The 18225-nt window shown below is 42.6% G+C and overlaps 1 protein-coding gene across 8 annotated transcripts in view; it reads left to right on the plus strand.

Annotated features, from left to right (window-relative positions):
* NCKAP5 (NCK associated protein 5) overlaps positions 1–18225 on the plus strand; it is a 435525-nt gene that overhangs the window by 64348 nt on the left and 352952 nt on the right. Inside the window, exons 1-2 of one of the 8 annotated variants that reach the window (XM_084524276.1) lie at positions 4261–4574; positions 5223–5540. The exons of 3 other annotated variants lie outside the window; for them this stretch is intronic. The gene's annotated coding sequence lies outside the window, so the exon portion shown is untranslated. Of the gene's footprint in view, positions 1–4260; positions 4575–4624; positions 4664–5222; positions 5541–18225 lie in introns of those variants that run through there. 4 more of the 8 variants (XM_084524279.1, XM_084524278.1, XM_084524266.1 and 1 more) reach the window with 4 other exon arrangements.

Genomic DNA, 18225 nt, shown 5'->3' on the forward strand with positions numbered 1-18225 from the left:
AGGAGTGCAGCAGAAAACAAACAGCGAGGCTAGAAAACAAGGCTGTTTAACCATCTGAAAGAGCATGGAGCCATCACAGCTGCTGCAGAACCTGTCACGACTTGGCTGCCAAGAGGCCAGATGCTCGCATCAGAGGAATGTGTGTTTCACAAGCTGATACCTCTGCTTCCTGACACACAGGGAGACGTCCGAAAAGGCAGGAGGAGAGTGCAAATTAGTCAGCATTCCCATTAGCTGCCAGCCTTGCTGGAACACCAACACCTGCAGAAATAAGTATTTTCACCAGAAAGAAATTATGGAAATAACCTTCTGCTCTTAGTAGAGACCACATTTGATAACCAGAGAGGGACCACTGTCCATATGTGAAATCAAACACTGCATAACTGATCTAATGATTGGACCCATTGGAATCTAAATTTGCAGAGACTCACCCGTGTGATTAAGGATACACAAAAGCCCTTGAACGCAGGTTGATTTTGGGCCTGCTCCAGAATGCACTAATGCCATTGATTTCAATTAACTCTGGCTAAGGTCACTGGTGGCTGAATCAATCTCACGACTCCAGAAACAACAGGAAAGGCAAAGAAAGAATAATGGCTTAAATTGGGAAATTAATGAAAGCCAGTCAAAGGTACTTGTATTTAGTAATCACATTTAAAATGTTTCTGAGTTCCTTTGCAAGCTAAAAATCCAGCTTCTGTGTCCCCTTTCCTGGCTCAAGTGGCAACACTTGAAAGAGACTTTGTATGATTTGCTTAAAAATGTATTTTACAGTGAGGCAATTTATAGTGAAAGTCAATGTCCTTTGAAGGCATCACATCAATTTTCACCTGTGAATGCTTTTTTGGAATTCTATTGAAGCATAAACTATGCAACTGAAAAAGATTTAGGAATTGATTTCACATCACTGTTACAGCTGGAAAAATGGTAGGTGCTCATTTTAGTTCTCAGCTCATCTAAAAAGGTTAGATAAAACATTTCATTTTAGCCATTCTCTTTCTTACGTGTAAGTATGTGGTGTCAAGTTTATCCTGACACTTAAGAACAGGATTCTCCTAGTGTAGGATGTGAGGTAAAGGAAATATTTCTGTGTGACTGTCCTCTTCCAGGAGATGGAATATCATCTTTTTAGGTGCCGGAGTGCCAGGTACAGGGGAGCAGGCAGCCCATTGCACAGAGCTGTCTGCGAGGTGGTGGGGAGCGTGCAGCAGTACATGCGCAGAGCAGGGCTGGGAAGGACAAACCAGATGGATAATGTCCCGTGACCCCAGATGGGGCAGAATGGCCAACTGGGCACACTTATTGTTGTTACATCTTACTTGCTGCTTTCTCTGAAGCTTAAATTCGTAAATGTGACAAAGGAGAGATCTATCGTTTGTTCCAGCAATAAAACCTTCCTTTGCTGAGGACCTTTCCCCTATTCCTGACATGCAGGGGAGGTAAAAAGCTTTGAAAAATCACCTAGTAAGGTTAAAACCCAAACTGTTTCTGTGATCAAAAGCTTACCAGCCTGATCAAACTGCTTCAGCTGAAGACCCTTTTTTGACAGTGAGTATTTGAGGAGATTCATACACCGCCTCCACACATTTCCTTTTATTCTCTCCACATATTTTTACTTGGTTCTGTTGTTTATCCTCTCTGCCAGCTACCCCAGGCTTAGAAAAGTGTTTACTGTGCTAACATGTGATGATCCCACATGCTTTTAGGTATTTGTTTTATGAAACTGATACTTAATTGTGATGGTAAAAGAGAGAATAATTTTAATTTCCAAAGAGCGTTTTGCTTTCCAGTTCCCTGGTGCCATTCTGGGGAAATTTCTGTGATATTTTAAGGATCAGCCCAAGACTTCCAACCATGTGCAACTCCAAGGAGGGCAAGTTCTGCAGCCTGTGATTTGTTTTACTATTTTTCAAATTTGCCCTCCAGTGATCTGAGTATTTATTGTGGAATAATACTATAACATATTGGGGTTATTCTATTCCATGTAGTATGAGTTATTGTATTGCATTATGCTACATAACCTCATATTATATTGTGTTGCAATCTGTTGGGATGTGAACGTCCTGCAGTTTAATCCTTCTAGGCCATGCTGTTCTGCAGTCTGCCAGCTTGCCTGCCCTTGCCCCAGGCATTGGGTACAAAAAGGCTTTTGCACGGCCCGCGGGCTCACCGCGTGAAGCTGTGCTGGAGCACACACAACTCCCTGCGCTGTTAGGTGGCCCTGGCTGGAAATCCTCTCAGCAATTGCCACCTCCTGTTCAACTGATGGGAGCCGAGCAGCTCACACCACGGCTTTATGGCTCTGTCGCGGAGAGGGGACTGCAAGCATCCGGGATCCCAGCTGTTTTCTGATCTTGTGCTGGTGAGCAGCAAACAGCAGTATTGGAGATGGTATAGATTTGTATTAGCATGAGACACTGGGTCTTTAACAGATCCTGCCTACGCTGCGATAGGTGAATTGACAAGCTTTACTAATGGCTGTGTGTACTTGGGTCACTTCATTATGTCTCATCTGAGCTGTCTGCCCATTGGAAATGTGGCAGCATGAAGCAGAGTCAGTCCCTTGATACAGTCCTCAGATGTTAAGCCCGGGAGTGACTGCTGTAGCTCACGACTTCCACTCATTTATCTTTGCAGTCAACCTGTAGCTCGTCAAGGACGGGCTTCTCTTGTGAGTTTTGTTCTAACAAAAGCCATGGCATTCCTGCCAAAAATAAGCTGTATCTGCACAGCCAGTAACTGTATCTTACGATGACCTAGAATAGAAGTTAGATGGATAAATGCACTCGGAGGGTGAGCTAATGGCCACTCCCGTAATAAGGGCTGCAATGTGAAGAATGCAGAATCTGTTTGTCCCCCCACATGGGAATTCTCATCTTGGGAAGAATAACCTACTGCTTAACCCCACCAGCCTCAATACTGGTTTCTTTGCGCATTTATTTTTGCAAGATCCACCAGTTCTGAAAAGGATTAAGAGAGAACTTATTTTGGTGGAAGTCTCCAAAAAACTGGTTTCAGGGAATTGACGCCACTGCCCTGCAGAGCTGCCTGACTAGAGAGGTCTGCCTGGTGTCTGCTCTCCTGATCCTCTGCAGCTGGGTGTAGTTAGCCTGGAAACACATCACAGTTCTTTAGGAAGTTGAGTAAATGATGAATTTTGCTAAATGCTACAAATACTTCCTGGTAACAGGCTGCATTTTCTCTTAAGGCTTGTCTTTTTTCATTTCATGAAGTATCTGGCTTTTTCTATTAAATCAGGGGTTTCCTTGCTTTATGAATCTTGCTTTCTTCTACACGTGTGCCTGCATGAGCATCATGCTACAAGCCAGTTTTGTTGTCAAGAGAGCTGGAGTGTAATCTGTGTTTTGCAGTTATTTAACGTTCATCAGTACTTGTAATGGCAGGTGAAAAAATAAATCTTATCCTTGGCCTGAGATGGTGGACTGCAAGCTGGCATTGAATTTAAACAGAATGTGACCCTTCTACTGATCTTATGGATGGGCCTGTTCCTCTGATGTCTTGTGGACCCGTATGTGTGAGCATGCAGTCTCTCTCTTTTTTTTTTTTAAATTATTTTTAAAGGAGTAGCTGCAGCACAGCCCTTGCATAGCTAGGCCTAAAGCTGCTTTTTTTGAAGTGCATGTTATTGCATGTTATCTGTTAGTACTCACTACTCCCATGGCCCACTTCATCTTCAAAGTCTTTTGAAGGCTTCCTGGACCAGGGCTTAAGGAGCAAGACACAAACCCGACACAAACCCATCCCAAACCCATCACAAACCCATGCTGACTGCGACAGAAGATGAAGCGCAGCCCCATGAGGCAGGGCGGTGAATGCAGCTCCTGGTGGCACTGCCTGCTGCTGTTCTGGTGTGCTCGGGCTGGTGAGCCACAGGAGTGAAGGTAGGGGAATTACAGCACAGCTCCTTCAAGGCACAAACTTAGGTTTAGAGGCAGCGTGTGCTGGTGTGAGCGGTTCCAGTGAGCTCCATGGCACTGTGGCAGCAGGGCATCGCTGCCCCTTTGGGCAAGCACCAGGGAAATCAGGCACTTGGCCATCAAGGCCACACAATTTTTTTTTAATGATGCTGTTGCAGGGAAGAGCAAGATCTTCAGCCAATGTCAACTGCTGTCGTTCACCTGTGTCATTGCAACTAGCATGAGTTGCATCAGCTGAGGATCTGGCCCCAGGTTGATTTGCTCACTGTAAATCCTGGCAGAAATGTGGGTTGCTACTCTTACATGTAGCAGTGGAGAACATCGTAAAAACTTGGCTTCAGCTCATCTCTGAGCTCAGGTTTCTGTTTTGTTGTGTGTGGAACGTGCAATCTGGGGTGTTTGGATGCGAGTGGTGAGGCGTTTCCCAATATCGAAGCTCTTTGTGTGGAAGAGCGTGCAGATAAGAGAGAGCTCTGTCTGTCACAGCCCTTGGTGGTGCCCTTCCAGCGTTTGAAGTTCTGACTTGAAAGCACAGACTTCTGAGAAACCAAGGCACAGGCTCCCAGCCCCTCTCTTTCAGCAGGAGCTCTCAGTGACAGGGGATAGATTGAGATGAGTGCCTGTGCCAGTGCTCAGGTGAGTACCCCCTGCCCCCCAGGTGCTGAGCGGGTGTTTCAGCTCCAAAACACCTCCTAGTCATGGACCTCCGACTCAGGGGAGGAAAGGTCAGTATTTACACCCTCATCACTGAGTGAAAAACTCCGTTTGAGGCTGTTTCTTGCTTTCTTATATTTTCACCCTGGGAAAGTGAGGAGAGTTTCTTCAGAACATGTCGTAACTGACATTGAACTGCCTTAAATCTTGTAAGGATAGAAGTCTGTAATTGTGTAACTTTTAAAATTAGGACTTAGCTGAAATGCTCATTTCAACTTAATAAAACTCTGTGCTCTGTGCTTCTAAATCCATGCAGATTTGCACCCCTGGTTGCATATCGTTAAAATAAACAAAAGAATTAGGAGAATGCAGGAGTGAATTCTGAAAAAGGCACTGCTGACACTTCTAATTTTTCTTTTTCTCCCTGCACTCTTTGCATTTTGAAGCTCTGGTGAGGTTGTTCTTAATTTTGTGCTTTCCCTGCAAACACTGTTTATTCATTCTAAGAAAACATCAGTTGGGTAAACAGAAGTATTTGTGTAGCACTGCAACTCCTACTAAGATGCAAATTGTGCTGCAGGGAAGATAGTTTGTGCTTTTCTTTCCTCTTCTCTTTTCTTTTTTTGACAGTCAGTTAATAAAGACTCAACAATAAGCAGCTGCCTGTGATGTCATTTGGGACTTTGTCCACAGAGCTTGTATTTACAAGTACTGAGCAACTACATAGCAGCAGAAAACCCAACTATCAGCAAACTTCATGTCTGCTGTTACTGGAGGACTTCTGTAGTGCTGTGGATGGTGCAGAAAGCTAACTCTGTTCTTCTAACCACAGACTTTTAAAGCTTGGTAAATAAACACTGGATAAACTCGAGAGAATTTCTGGACTGCAAAGACTTCTTACGGTTCTGAGTTCTCCAGGGCTGGCATGTTTTGACTGAACTGCTGCAAGTAAGACTTTTGCTGTTTTAGTGTTTTTATCATCTCTGTAAAGCTTATTTTCTCTAGGAATTTGTCAGCATTGCTGTTTGTAGTTTAATTAAAAGAGCAGCAAGTATGTAGTTAGGAATTGCAGCCATGTATCTGTAACAGGATAAAGGGCAAATGAAAACTTGAATCTAGCTTTTGTTTGTATGAGGCTGCACTGAAGTGACTCTCTTAATATAATTGATGAAACTCTAAGGTTCTTGAAATATCATATTGCCATTAAGCAAACAAAAAGCAGTCTGTCTTTTAAAGATTGTTCTTTTATCAGTTTGTGGCATTTATTTGAATACTCAAAATTAGTGTGAATTTTTAATATCATTTCCTTGTAGTTTTTAACACATTTTCTTTTAAAACTGTTTTGCTGCTTATGCAGGCAGAGATTTAAAGTAAAACTTGGCTATTTCTACTCTTTTCCCTTGTTCAAGTTCTGGAGGTAGTTAAGTTTAAAAGAGAGTCGTACCCTGCTTTGAAATCTGACGCCTTTTGGATTAAATGAATTGTCAATTATATGAGAAACAGTGATTTTTACTTTGTTTTGAGTATTAATGTTAGAAATCCAACAAATCCTGACACATCAGGACAAAACCACTACTACTTTGGTAACTGCTGTGAAATAAACTTTTTCTGCACTGCCTGCTGTTTGAGGACAGAGCTGTGTTTATAGCCACCAATTAACTCATTTTCGTGACAACCAGGTGAGATTGTCGTGCTGTTATTCCCATTTTACAGAGGGGGACACTGACCCAGAGCGGTGATTTATTAAAACTTAGTTTACCTTCTTCAAAAGCTGGTAACAGACCACAGCTCTCCTGCTTCTCATTTCAGCCCTTCACAGGAGCCCGTTCTAAATTACTGCAATTTCAATTGCTGTGGCTCTTCCAGAAAGTAACCTGATCACAGGACTGTGTATGAGGATCTCTTTTATTACTGTTTACCTCTGTTTAATGATCTTTGGGGAGACAAAGCACATTTCTAAAGAATGACATCAGAAATCTATGACTCTGGAGGGCAAGTACTATGAGGCTAAGCCAGCACAAATCAATCAAACAGGAGGATTCCTCCTTAATTATTAGCACTGATGTTTTTTTATTTTATTTTATTTTTTTTTTTTTTGCCTCTCCTGCCACTGACTTTGTTTACAAGGCCTCTCAGTCACACACAGCAACAGATTACTGGGGCTTCACTCCCAGGCTTGGGTGGCTGCAACTGCAGATGCCTCTCTCAAGTGACCTTGTTTCTATAGCAGATCAAAACCTGTCTGTCTTTTCTTTTGATGTTTTAATGTGGCTTGGCATGTCAAGATGTGCAACTTAGGACCCGTTGTTCTGTCTTTGGAACTGAAGAGTATTCTCTTGGAAGAAAAAAAAAAAAAAAGAGCCCTAAATATAGCTCTGCATTGATGCCATGCCATGAGAATGGCAAAGGTTTGGGGGGCTTTAAATAGGGGCTTAAGTGAGGGCATAGAGTTTTGTTCTGTGTATTCATCCTCTTCCTTCAGAAATAGTATAAATAAAAAAGTTTATATGTTCTTTAAAAGAGTTTTTCCTTTAAAAGACCTTTTTGTAGAAGCTGCCACTGAATTTGGAAGTGGAGAACAGGGCATTGTGATAGAGCCTTTCGCTGGGGAGAGGGAATGGGCTGAAGGCAAGGTGCCTTGAGCCCTACCACGCTGACTCCTGTGGCCAGTCTTTCCTTCCCTCTGTCAGCCTGTGGTCAGTAATGATGATCTACTGCTGTGAGCTGATAAGTGTATTCATGTTTGCAAAGCTCAGGCATCGTGGTGGCAAATGCCTACAAGACCTTCAGAACAAAAACTGAGATTAAAAAAATAATAACAATCAGGGCCCAATTAGCTTTCCCACTTAATTTCATTTTATGTGCAAGTCCTGCTCTTACAAATGTGGATCTCACTCCTGTTTTAAGAAAATTTCATGGACTTTTCTGCTCTCATTCTGGCGCATAGCGTGAGTTGCATACTAGTGTTTTGAGGCTTAGATTTAAACAAGTAGAAATCTTGCCCCATTAAATGCCCTGTGGTAGGGTACAATTCCCCTTCCACTTGAGTCAAGAGCAAATTTTCAGATAATTGCTTTAAGAGCAGGAGCAGACTCTCGAAACCTGATGAGCTTGAGGCCATTTGATTTTCATTTTTCTTTCTTACATTTCCCTTCTCACATTTACATTTTCTTTCCTATATTTCAATGTCTTAAATTAGGCTACAGAGCAAGCTCGGTTTTCAGTCGAGCGATCCCCTGGTTGGATTTTCCCTGGGTAGAGGCTACAGGTCTGAGAAATAAGCCCAAGGACACCGCATATTATCTGATAACATTGTGGGATGGCATTAAAGGGGACAATTGCCAGCAGAATGGCAATTCTTCGGGCTTTCTGGCCGTCTGAAAAGAAGTGGAATGAGTGCAGGCTCCAGCCTGTCATCAGCCGACAAGTGGGACTGAGGCTGGGATAAAAGCCACCGAACAAAGGTGCCAAGGGGAGCACAGCTGGCTGCGGGGCTTAGCAGGAGGTGCTCTGCCATGTTCAGCTCCTGGCAGGATGGAGTTATGCTTCCCAAAAATCCCTACCAAAGCTGCTAATACACACCTTTGGAAGTTTTAGCATCTAAAGTAGAGTTTTATTACTAAAATAGGATAAATGTACAATGTAAGTAAAACATGAACTGTTAGCACTCCCAGTACTGTTCTGTGCTGCCTGATGATCCTTCTCATATACCGTGCAGAAACCTGAAGTGCATTAAGTGTTCCCTGATGGTTGCATACATTAGTCACAGTGTTTTGGGGATGGAAAGTTAGATAGCTGAAAAATACTTAGAAATTGTGTATGATTCCCTAGCCTGGCATGCGGAGTTGGATGGGGTGAGTCCCAGGGATGGGGTCAGTGCTGCAGCAGTGGGTTCTGGAAGCTGGCGGTAACACTGGGCTGTGAATGATGTAGGCCCTGAGCAGTAGCTTGGATTATAAAACGGTGGATAAAAATTATGTTGCTGAAAAATGGACTACTGGTATTGACACAGAGCAAGAACAAATGCTACCGGGAAACCGCGGGGTTGATAAGCTGCCCACAAGACGCCACTATTTGTTTTCCTGAGCCAAACTAGCCTTGGATAGCGTGCACACAATAGGTCTGTGCAGAACCAAATATGCCATAAATTCTGGTCTTTGACAGTGCTAATTGATTATTATAATTCATTGTTATCTAAATTGTTAAATTCAACAGTTTACCACATCCTTTTGTTTCGTTGTTGCTCAGGCATAATGCAAACAGGAAGAGTTAATTACTGCATGCAACAACAGAGCCGAATTGCATTGTCTGCTTCGCTTTGATTGAAGCTGTTTTGAATCACCACTGTGGGTTGTCAGTAATGGTGGGGAAAAAAAAAGAAGCAGGACTCCTTGTGCACTGAATTTGCTTTTTGGTGGTGGTTACCATTTGTATTTTGAGAGCTATTCTTGTTGCAGCTGGGTTGTATCATGCTTACTTCCCCAGCACTCAGTATTAGCTAATCGTGCAAACTGAACTCACACGTGTGATTTGATCCACTTTGGAATCAGCAGCGCTCCTTGAGGAATACAGCACAACTTGACACGCGAGTAAGAGGATGGCTTTGGCTTCTGAAATGACTTACCCCACCAGACATGAGCGCTTGGCTTTTCTCTCCAGTGCTCTGGTGGATGGCCAGAGCTGCATCTGCTGGGTAAAAGGAGTAGTGGGGAACTCGAGAGGAGATTAACAATGGCTTAATTTCTACACATTCCTAAAGCTCTGCCCCACGTTGCTGTTTTCTAAAATATGGGGTAACTCTGCTGTAAAATGTAGGATCTTTTCAGCTGCTTAGCTCCCTGGATCTGACAAAATGGTTCATAGTGATAAGATTTTGGGGGTTATTTTGCCAGTAGAGGGCCACGTTAAACTGGATAAAATAACTCCCTCTTGGGCTCACATTTTCAGTGAGTAGCAGCTTAAAGCATATGGTTGTTTTCAAGGGCAAAATGAGTAAATAATTAGATTTTTTAGAAGCTACAGAATGATTAATTATTTAAAATAAGAATCACATCACTTTTGCAGCACACCACAGTCCCGTGTCAGTCTAATTAGACTGAATTCTGATCCTTGAAATGCATCGTAGCTACCTGTTTATTCGCAACTGTTCAAGGTTGATAGATACAGCTCTAATAAGTCATTAAGCTGACGTGATATACAGCAGCAGCATGTGCTTTTGCTATAATGACACAAATGAGAAAAGAATTGTTTTTCAGAGGTACAATCACGTTTGTTTTTGATGTGGCCTCTAAACTAGCTGTCATTATTCAGGCTCTTGTGCTGCAGGAGTTGACCTTTGGCAAAATATTTTGTTATCCTCAATCTTTTATACAGGCCTTTTGTGAACTCTGCACAGCTCTCATTTTGCTGATTGCATTTAAAGTCATTTATTGCACAGTGTTTGCCCTTCTAGCAGATGTTAAAGGATTCCCTGCCTCCCCCCTTAAAGGCTACTCCTCCGCAGCATCTAATTATAACCTACACAAAAGATTAACAGATGTTATAATTGTCTTTACTCATTGATTAAATAGTTTCTGCATGATTTGCTCTCTCTTCTCCCTCATTGCTGATTTGTGAGGTCTTTCTGGATAGGTCTCATGCATCTGCAATTTGTTAACAGTGGCCATCTTCACAGTTTGTAACTTTGGGGTTTTGTGTTTCAGGCCGAGCAGGCTATGTATGTTCTTCTGGAACAAAAATACATGACGGAAATGTGTTAAAAGGGGTGTGTGATGCTTGCTTTGGTTACGCATTTCTGTTTTCCTCCTGCTCTTAACCATTCTTTCAGAAATACATGTAAAAAGCAGACTGGCTTTAATGAATATAAATTGGGGAATGAGGGGTGAATGCTGAGATCTGTTTGGCAGTGTGTTTGCCTCTGTATTCCAGTTGTCAAGTGCAAAGGAAATGAGTGGCTAAGAAAAACAATCTGAGGAGAAACTTCCTAGTAGGAGAAAGTTTCTAGAGAACTTTTCAAATACAATCCTATAGATGTCCCCAGCAGGACCACTGTAACGCCTTGGCTTTGCTTTTTGGGGACAGTGGGGGTGTGGGGGTGGGTGTATGCTTTCGTTTCTCTTTCCTACAAAATGGATGCTACTCAGTTCTTGAGCTAAATAATCTCTTCTGTTTTGTTCCCACCCTGAGATGGGAGCTCATGCCATCCATGCGTAACGGTGTTCTTACACATCTTTTAACATCTCAAACGAGGTCAGAACAAATGATGTTTCTGTTTAGAGGGGTGAAACATCATGCACGCGTCTTGTGCTTAACTATCCTTCCTTGGTGGTTGGGTTCCATATAACGTTCTCCTTATTTCTCTGATTGGCACAGATGTGAGTTGCTGGTGAATCCACAAAGATCCCCACGACAGCCTCTGAGCATCCCCCAGTTCCGTGCAGCTGCATCTGTCCCATGGCCTCAGCCCGAAGCGCTCTGCCTTGCTTAGCTCTCCGTTACTGCACGAGGAGATCAGTGTGTCGTGTTTTCCGACAAAACCTCTGCTTAAAGAGGTTAGAGAAGAGGAGCAGGGTAAAGGCTTGAGGCTTGAATTGTGGCTTCCTTAGTCAAAAGTCAAAAAATGCTGTGCTGTTCCCCTGCCTGCCCTCCAAATCCTGCTAAAATATAAAACTGTTGCCTTGATTCTTAGTCAGTGAAACTGCCTCATGTTGAGCTTGGGCATATCTTCTCCTGTTAAGACCTTCATTGTATTTTTTGCTACAAAAAGTACTCTGAGTCAGTGTGGATATCTGGGCATGCTACCTCAATTAATGCAGGTTCACAGATACATGGGATACGCTGTGTTATTCTGCTGTGTTGCCAGTGTGGAAACAGTGAATGCTGGGCATAACACCAGCTGGGAGATCTTGTCATGCACCTATCGGGCTCTGGGTTTTTATCAGTTTTTAAAGCTGATCTTTTACTTACAATTCCTGAGTTTTGCTAGACTGATTAATAATCTTTGCAGTGCACAAAAGCATTTGTCTAGGGATTTAAAACTGCTCTAGAGACAGAGGTACTTTGTTTGCGGGATTTATGAAGAATACTGTATCCTCCTTGTTTTCAAATGACATATCAGTGCTCCTGAATGCTTCCCATTTATGAGCTGGGGGGAGCAAATTATAGAGTCATAATAAGAAAATTCCAGGGTGCCAACTGTGCTTGCAAAGTGTATTTTAATTATATAGACACCTGTCCACTACCAACTTGCAATATTTCACAGAGGTCACTGAGCAGCCTGCAGATGGAAATGACTTTTATTCGATACCAGCCCGGTGTGAGTTTGAAACACTGATCCAGGGGTGACAGGCTAAAGTCCCAATTACCAGAAACCAGCCCAGTATGGGGATCAGATAAACCTGGTGCTAAGTTGTAGGTGCTCTTTGCAGTCACACATGAGAAACATTTAGAAATTAATGACTTACTAAAAGTTCAGCTAAATTATTAAGGATTTTTAACATCCACTGTTGGCTGCTACTGAAGGACAATTTAGGTGAAACCTGGCCTAACATTTTAATAAACAGTTCTCTGTTATGTCACTGGCTGTTTGCCCTAACATGTGAGACTAAGATCTTCACCTTTATCTTAACATTGCACAATTAAATGAAAGCACCAAATCAACTGAAAAGAAGAGGAAAAAAAGTAGAACAATCTGAAAAGTCTTGCCTGGCCATTCTCCTTGCCTTTCTGCTTGGGAATCTGTAGACTTGTATTTAATTATATGAGCCTTTACTAAAACTAATAACTTCCTTCCCTTAAGCTCCAGTTCTGTCATGGCGTTATCGATTGGGGACACATCACGATGTTCATAGGAAACCATTTCTGTCACTTGTATTTACCAATCTTTAATCAAGTGAATTGCTTTTCTTCTCGATTACCACAAAAATCTTCCGTCCCAAGAAAAAGCCTTAAACAGACATCGATGAGAATTTAGCAAAGAGATTATGACTTTTGACACTACTCTGAGAGGAGGACGGCTCATGAGATGACCATGGGCAGCATGAGGATGCGGAGGCAGGTACCACCACTCCTAGCCACTATTCCTTGCTCGTGGCAGGGAGGTCATGTTACCGATGGGCTTTGTCTCGCTAGTAAAGCACACACAGTCTGGCTTTCCCCCACTGGCTATTGTCAGTTGTGGAAGCAAGTTTTTCTTTCCTCGTTTTACTTATTCCTCTCTACCTGAGCTCCAGGTTTGGGTCCTGTGCGTTACAGGGCGATGCTGAGCTCGGCTCCGTAGATACCCGCCCTGGTAGCCTAGGAGGCTGGGTCTCCTTAGGGCCCACTGCACTCATCTGAGACGGCGTGGCTCACCCAGGGATGAGGAGGGGCAGAGCTGAAGCTCTAACTCGGAGGGTCCTCACCTGGGAAGGGAGGGAGGATGTGACACTTTCATGCGGCTTTAGGGCACAGCCTTGGGGCGAGAAGTCCCGTGATACCAACCTAAACCACCCACTCGAGCCGGGATCCGACTCCAAACATGGGTCAGTGCTTAGCGCTTTCTTGAAATGAGCCAGGTGTGCTTTCTTTCCTCAGTGCCTGTGTCCTAGGCTGTTCCCCCCCCAAGAAAACAATTAAAAAACCTCATGCTGAGCACAGTACTTTAAAAGGTTATATTTGGGCTCAAAATACACTTTAAAATTCCAAGTGCTTCCTTTAAAATGTATGAGTGTATTAACTCTTTCCTCTTCCCCACTAAAAGTACTGTTGTTTTTTTCAGTTGTTATTTTCCCCAGCCAGAATAGAGGCAAAGCAAATACTTTGAATAACTTCAGTTATTCCAATACTGCAGGTCCATAAACTATAATCTTAAAAAAAATAATAATTATCTGAACCTACATGGCATTGCTTATAAGGAAACAACCTGAGGAAGAACAATCCTGTTTGAGTAATTAACATGAATTCTACAAGTAAAAAATAAACCTAACAAACTGTTGCTACCACAAGCAAAAATATAATTCAGATTTTAATGAATTATGAACTTCTGAAACATCAGCGGAGTGCTTTTTTCTTTTGTGACACTTTTTGACTTTTACTTTGCATTCTAAACAGGCAGGCACTTGATAGAGAGAAATACTATAGGGTTTTAATAGTATGCTTCCTCTCTTTCTAATATTTTCTGGATATTACTGTATCCGTAACCCGAATGTGTTGGATTATTATCTGTGATGGCAGACTATACGTTCTTTTCCATTTCGCTTGGTAGAACTGAGTGCAGATGAGTTAAAGATCGGTAGGATGACATAAAACATAGGAGAGTTATGAACCTTTTAAGTAGGAAATTTGTGAATGTTTTTAATTTACATTTTTATTAAGTTTCTGACAGATGGAAAAATTTGAAGCCAGTGTGTGACAGCCAGTCTTCACAGTGAGAAACTGAAGTAAGCACTGCAGGCAGCTGACTGCGTGGGGGAAGGATGGAGTGGCTCTTTTTTATTTTCTCCCCAGAGGAAAAGCCTTCCACTCTAATAGTCTCTAATGTGGAACAACCATGGCAATGTATAGGCTCTGAGAAGAAAGGGAGAACTCTTTTTTTGCCCATCAGGATCTTCACACAACTCATTCCTGGCAGCATCCTCACTGTCAGTGCATTTCCTCGTACTTTATCCCACCTTATTTTTTTATATGACGAGTGTTGCTCTGATTCTCTGGGAATCACTGTATTGGATTTCACTTTAGGTAATTTCTTCAGATACTCAGCATCATTTCCCTGTCTTTATTTCTTTTCAGCCTATTGTCAATAACCTAATCAATTCCTCCCTGTCTCTACTGTTAGTACATGTCCCTCAAACCCATGTAGATGTGGTCATTCCTTCCTCTCTTAGCCATCTCTTGCCGTTGTTTGAAGCTACTATGAGACTTGTTAATCGTTTTTCCACCAAATCAATATCTTAATTGTCTTTACAGCTATTGTCTGAATTCCATCAAGTTTGTCTATATCCTTTTGGCCCAGAACTGAAGCCAGTGTTTGAGATGAGATCTCTCCACAGTTGCAGAGAAAAAAGTTGCAGGGCTGTTCAGTATGCTGGTGCTGTTCAGTGCTCTGTCACTGTCGGAGGATATATGGATGAGGACATCACATCTTTCATTTTTAACGTTTTCACAATAGTTTTCTTGGCTATAAGCTGAAGATGGAGCTTAATCAATGTGTATCTGTTCCTTTTAATTTTACAGCCTTGATGTCCCACAGTCCTACATGCTCTGTTGTGTAACAAGAATAAAGTGAATTTGAATTGGCTGGGCAAATCTCTCTGCGCTTTTTCTTAATGTGTGTCCATTGATTTATAGAGAATACATCCCACTACAAAACTGGAGGAGGTAGAGCTGAGTTGTACCCTGTTATCTTTCTGTTGTGAGCATGAAGGAGAGAAGAGACGTCCCCAAAGTGTGTTTGGGAACAATGGAGATGAATTTCTTTGGTCTGATCCTTGGATGAAGTTATGTCGGCTGAAATTAGAGTAGGTTTGGTCCAACATCCGCAGGCTGAACAGCTGGGGAGCCAGCTGAAGGATTTTAGTGCCCACACTTAGATGAGCAAAGGACCAGAGCTAGCGGGTTTACTGTTAGTGCAGGCACCTCCGAATTCAGCTCGGGTACTGCCTGGCTTTTGGTTCGTGTCTGTACCTGTGGGCAGAGGTGACTGCAAGGGGCTGCTGCTGGAGGTATGGCTGGCCCAACTACGCATTTACAGGGCTCAGTGGAGGTCTTTGCACAGCAAAATAAGGAATGTATAGAGAATTGTTCTGATAAAAATGTGGATGGTGGCCTGTGCGGGAAGCAGCTGGAGCCACACAGCATAATAAGGCTGCGTGTTCCTGCTTCAGTCCCGTGCTGCAGTCCTTTCTTTCAAGCCATAGGCTTGGGTTTGGTGTTCCTGGCACTGGAAGAGATTGTCACCATCTTCCCTCTCTTGTTCCTCCCCAGGGCTGCCTTTGCTCATGGTGGTGTGAAGGAGCTATTTTCAGGTCCTGCAGATAGCCAAGCTGAGCCTCTTCTTAGTGACTCTGTGCCTGGATGATGCAGGGATCCCATGTGTTTCATTGTACCTTATCCTCCCTTATTTTTCATAGGACAAAAAGGGATTATGAGTTTGATTCCGCTTCTTTTCTGGGCTGTTCCTGAGTGAGTATCTTCATTATAAAGATATTACCTTTAATGTGAGGTTAAGCCCTGGCCCCCCGGGAGTGTCTGAACAGCAAGGTGGGATGTGAGACAGCACATTGCAACCCACAGGGCCCCACGTTCATCAGAAAGTAATTCTGTGCTCTAGATGTTGAAATATTCCTTCTGCTGCAAATACCTTTGGTTATCTAAGGAGGCCATGCACAGCCGGATGCTGAAGATGTTACTAGTAGCCCCAGAAATATTTTTACAGTGCTTGTTTAATATTGAGAGTTTTACATTGAGCCAAGTGAATGTTTTAAAGCGTTACCCAGTGCTCTGTGGAGTGAAGCCAGTGGTCTGGGCATTATCACTAAGATAATTTTAATAATTCCTCATTTTAATGGGTTGGAGTGCCTCAGTAAGGAAATGGTCTTTGATGCCTTTCACCTCCATGGCTGGGAAGGACCAAATCAGGTAGCATTTATTTGCGACACTTAATTTCATAAAACTGCATTCGTTCGCCAAAAATGGACTATTAAAAAATGTTTTGTAGCAAAATATTTTATTCAGGGTGTGGAAAATGAGCTAATGAGAGGTAATTGTGACAAAGGGCTCCTGGCCACATTGGCTCGCTGGTGTCTGTCAGGCTGGTGCTCAGGTCGCTCGGCCATCCCGTGGCCACTGCAGCCATCGTCCCTCTCCGCACTGCAGGTGGAAGGGGTGGGACGTGCACAAAGGACTGTGATTTTTAGTGGTCCCTCTGGAATACAATTAGGGCAGATGGGCAGGCAGAAGAGATGCCAGCTGAAATGCATCTGTTCCAGGGAAGAAGCCGTATTTAAGCACGTTTCACAAGCTCCTAGGTCTAGTTTCAAGAATTGAGCTTTTAATCCAGCAGTTTGCTTCCAGCTGAAGTCTTATGGGTGGGTTTGTAACTCTTGGACTTTCTTGAGTAGTGTCTTGATTTATATTAATGAAAGAAAAATGCAGAGGAAACAAAAAAAGTGAACAAACTCTAGGAATCTTGACTGTATATTTTAAATTCTTCCTTCTGCTTTGTTGTCTGTTGGAAAAATTCAGGTTTTGGGTTTAATTGCTTGCAGTTTTCTGAATCTTGCAACATATTATATGAACACGTGTGAATTTGGTATGTGATCTTCACTGGCCTCCTCAACCAGATGCTACTCCCTCTGTTGAAGGTGTCCTATGCAGAAGCCTATGCCTGACAGATTTTTCTTCTATAGTAAAAATTAGTGAAAAGATTCTTTCTGATTTCTTTCCTGGCATACAAAGAGTCAAAAATGACTGTGACTTCTTCATGAATTTCCCATACCTGGCCATTATATACGATATGCCAGGTTTGGGATATTTGCTCTATCAGTTTGAAACTTGCTCTTGAACTTCGTAAACAAATGTTATTTAAATGCTGAGTTTCAATGTGATTTCCCCACCTTACCCCCCGATGTACCCGCATTCAAATGTTGTGTGCTAAGACCTTCCTGTTAGTTTACAGCATGTAAATTTTGATAAAATATTTTGCCATGAGAAACAGCAAGCCCTAAGAATGGTTTAGGAAGTTAGAGAAGTTGTTTCCAGCATTTCATACTTACCAGCCTGAAACCACAAAGTGCCAGGAGCATCTTTATTGGCATATAAAAGGGACATTTGTTTTTGAACCTCATAATCTCCACATATTTATTCCTTTAGGTGGGTGCCCTACAACAGTTCCCCAAGGTTGGCAGTGCCTCACAAAGGAGACAAATCTGCGCTGAAGCCTGCAGAGGTGCCCGTGGCTGTAGCTGTCTGCAGAACGTGCCTTCTGCAGATGAACAGCCCATATTGCAAGACATTGCTGGTGGAGCTCCAGTGGCTGAGGGAATCCATTTTTACCATATAATAAGCTATATTATGTAATTTAGAGTAGTATATGGTAATAAATAATGTATGGTAATGAGTGGTTAGAAACGCTCCCAAGAAATGGAAGCTCTGGGCCTGGTGTTTCCTTCAGCCTGGGTAGCTTCTTGGATCTTACTTGGGTATCCCGTTCTTGGCTATAGGTCTTAGGGCACGGAGAAGGATTTGATTTCAGTGCAGGAGCCAGGGGTACATAACCATCATTGTCAGAGCCTATTTCTTATTGATGATAACGCTGTAATAAATCCTTTTTTCCATCCTTACCGGTTGCTGTCCTGACAACAGATTCATGCTTTCTGTCTGCTTATCTTTCATCATTTTTGTCTCAGTAATTTTATTGCATGATATGAATGCTTCATATGTTCCATAAAAGCAAACAGGGGAGGGTAATCCTTTGACCTTTCCAGCATTCTTTGGTGTAATTTACTGGCGATTCTTCTCTTCCCTACAGCATGGCCTGTGGAGCTCTGCGATAAAAATGGACAGCCAATGCAAACACAAAATGCTGAAAAGGTTAAGGCTTTGATTATGTTAGTCTATAAATGTTCATGGTCTTTTTTTGTTGCCAGAAAGAAAA

The sequence above is a fragment of the Aythya ferina genome (genome assembly GCF_964211825.1).
Source record: "Aythya ferina genome assembly, chromosome: 6".
Taxonomy (NCBI): Eukaryota; Metazoa; Chordata; class Aves; order Anseriformes; family Anatidae; genus Aythya; species Aythya ferina.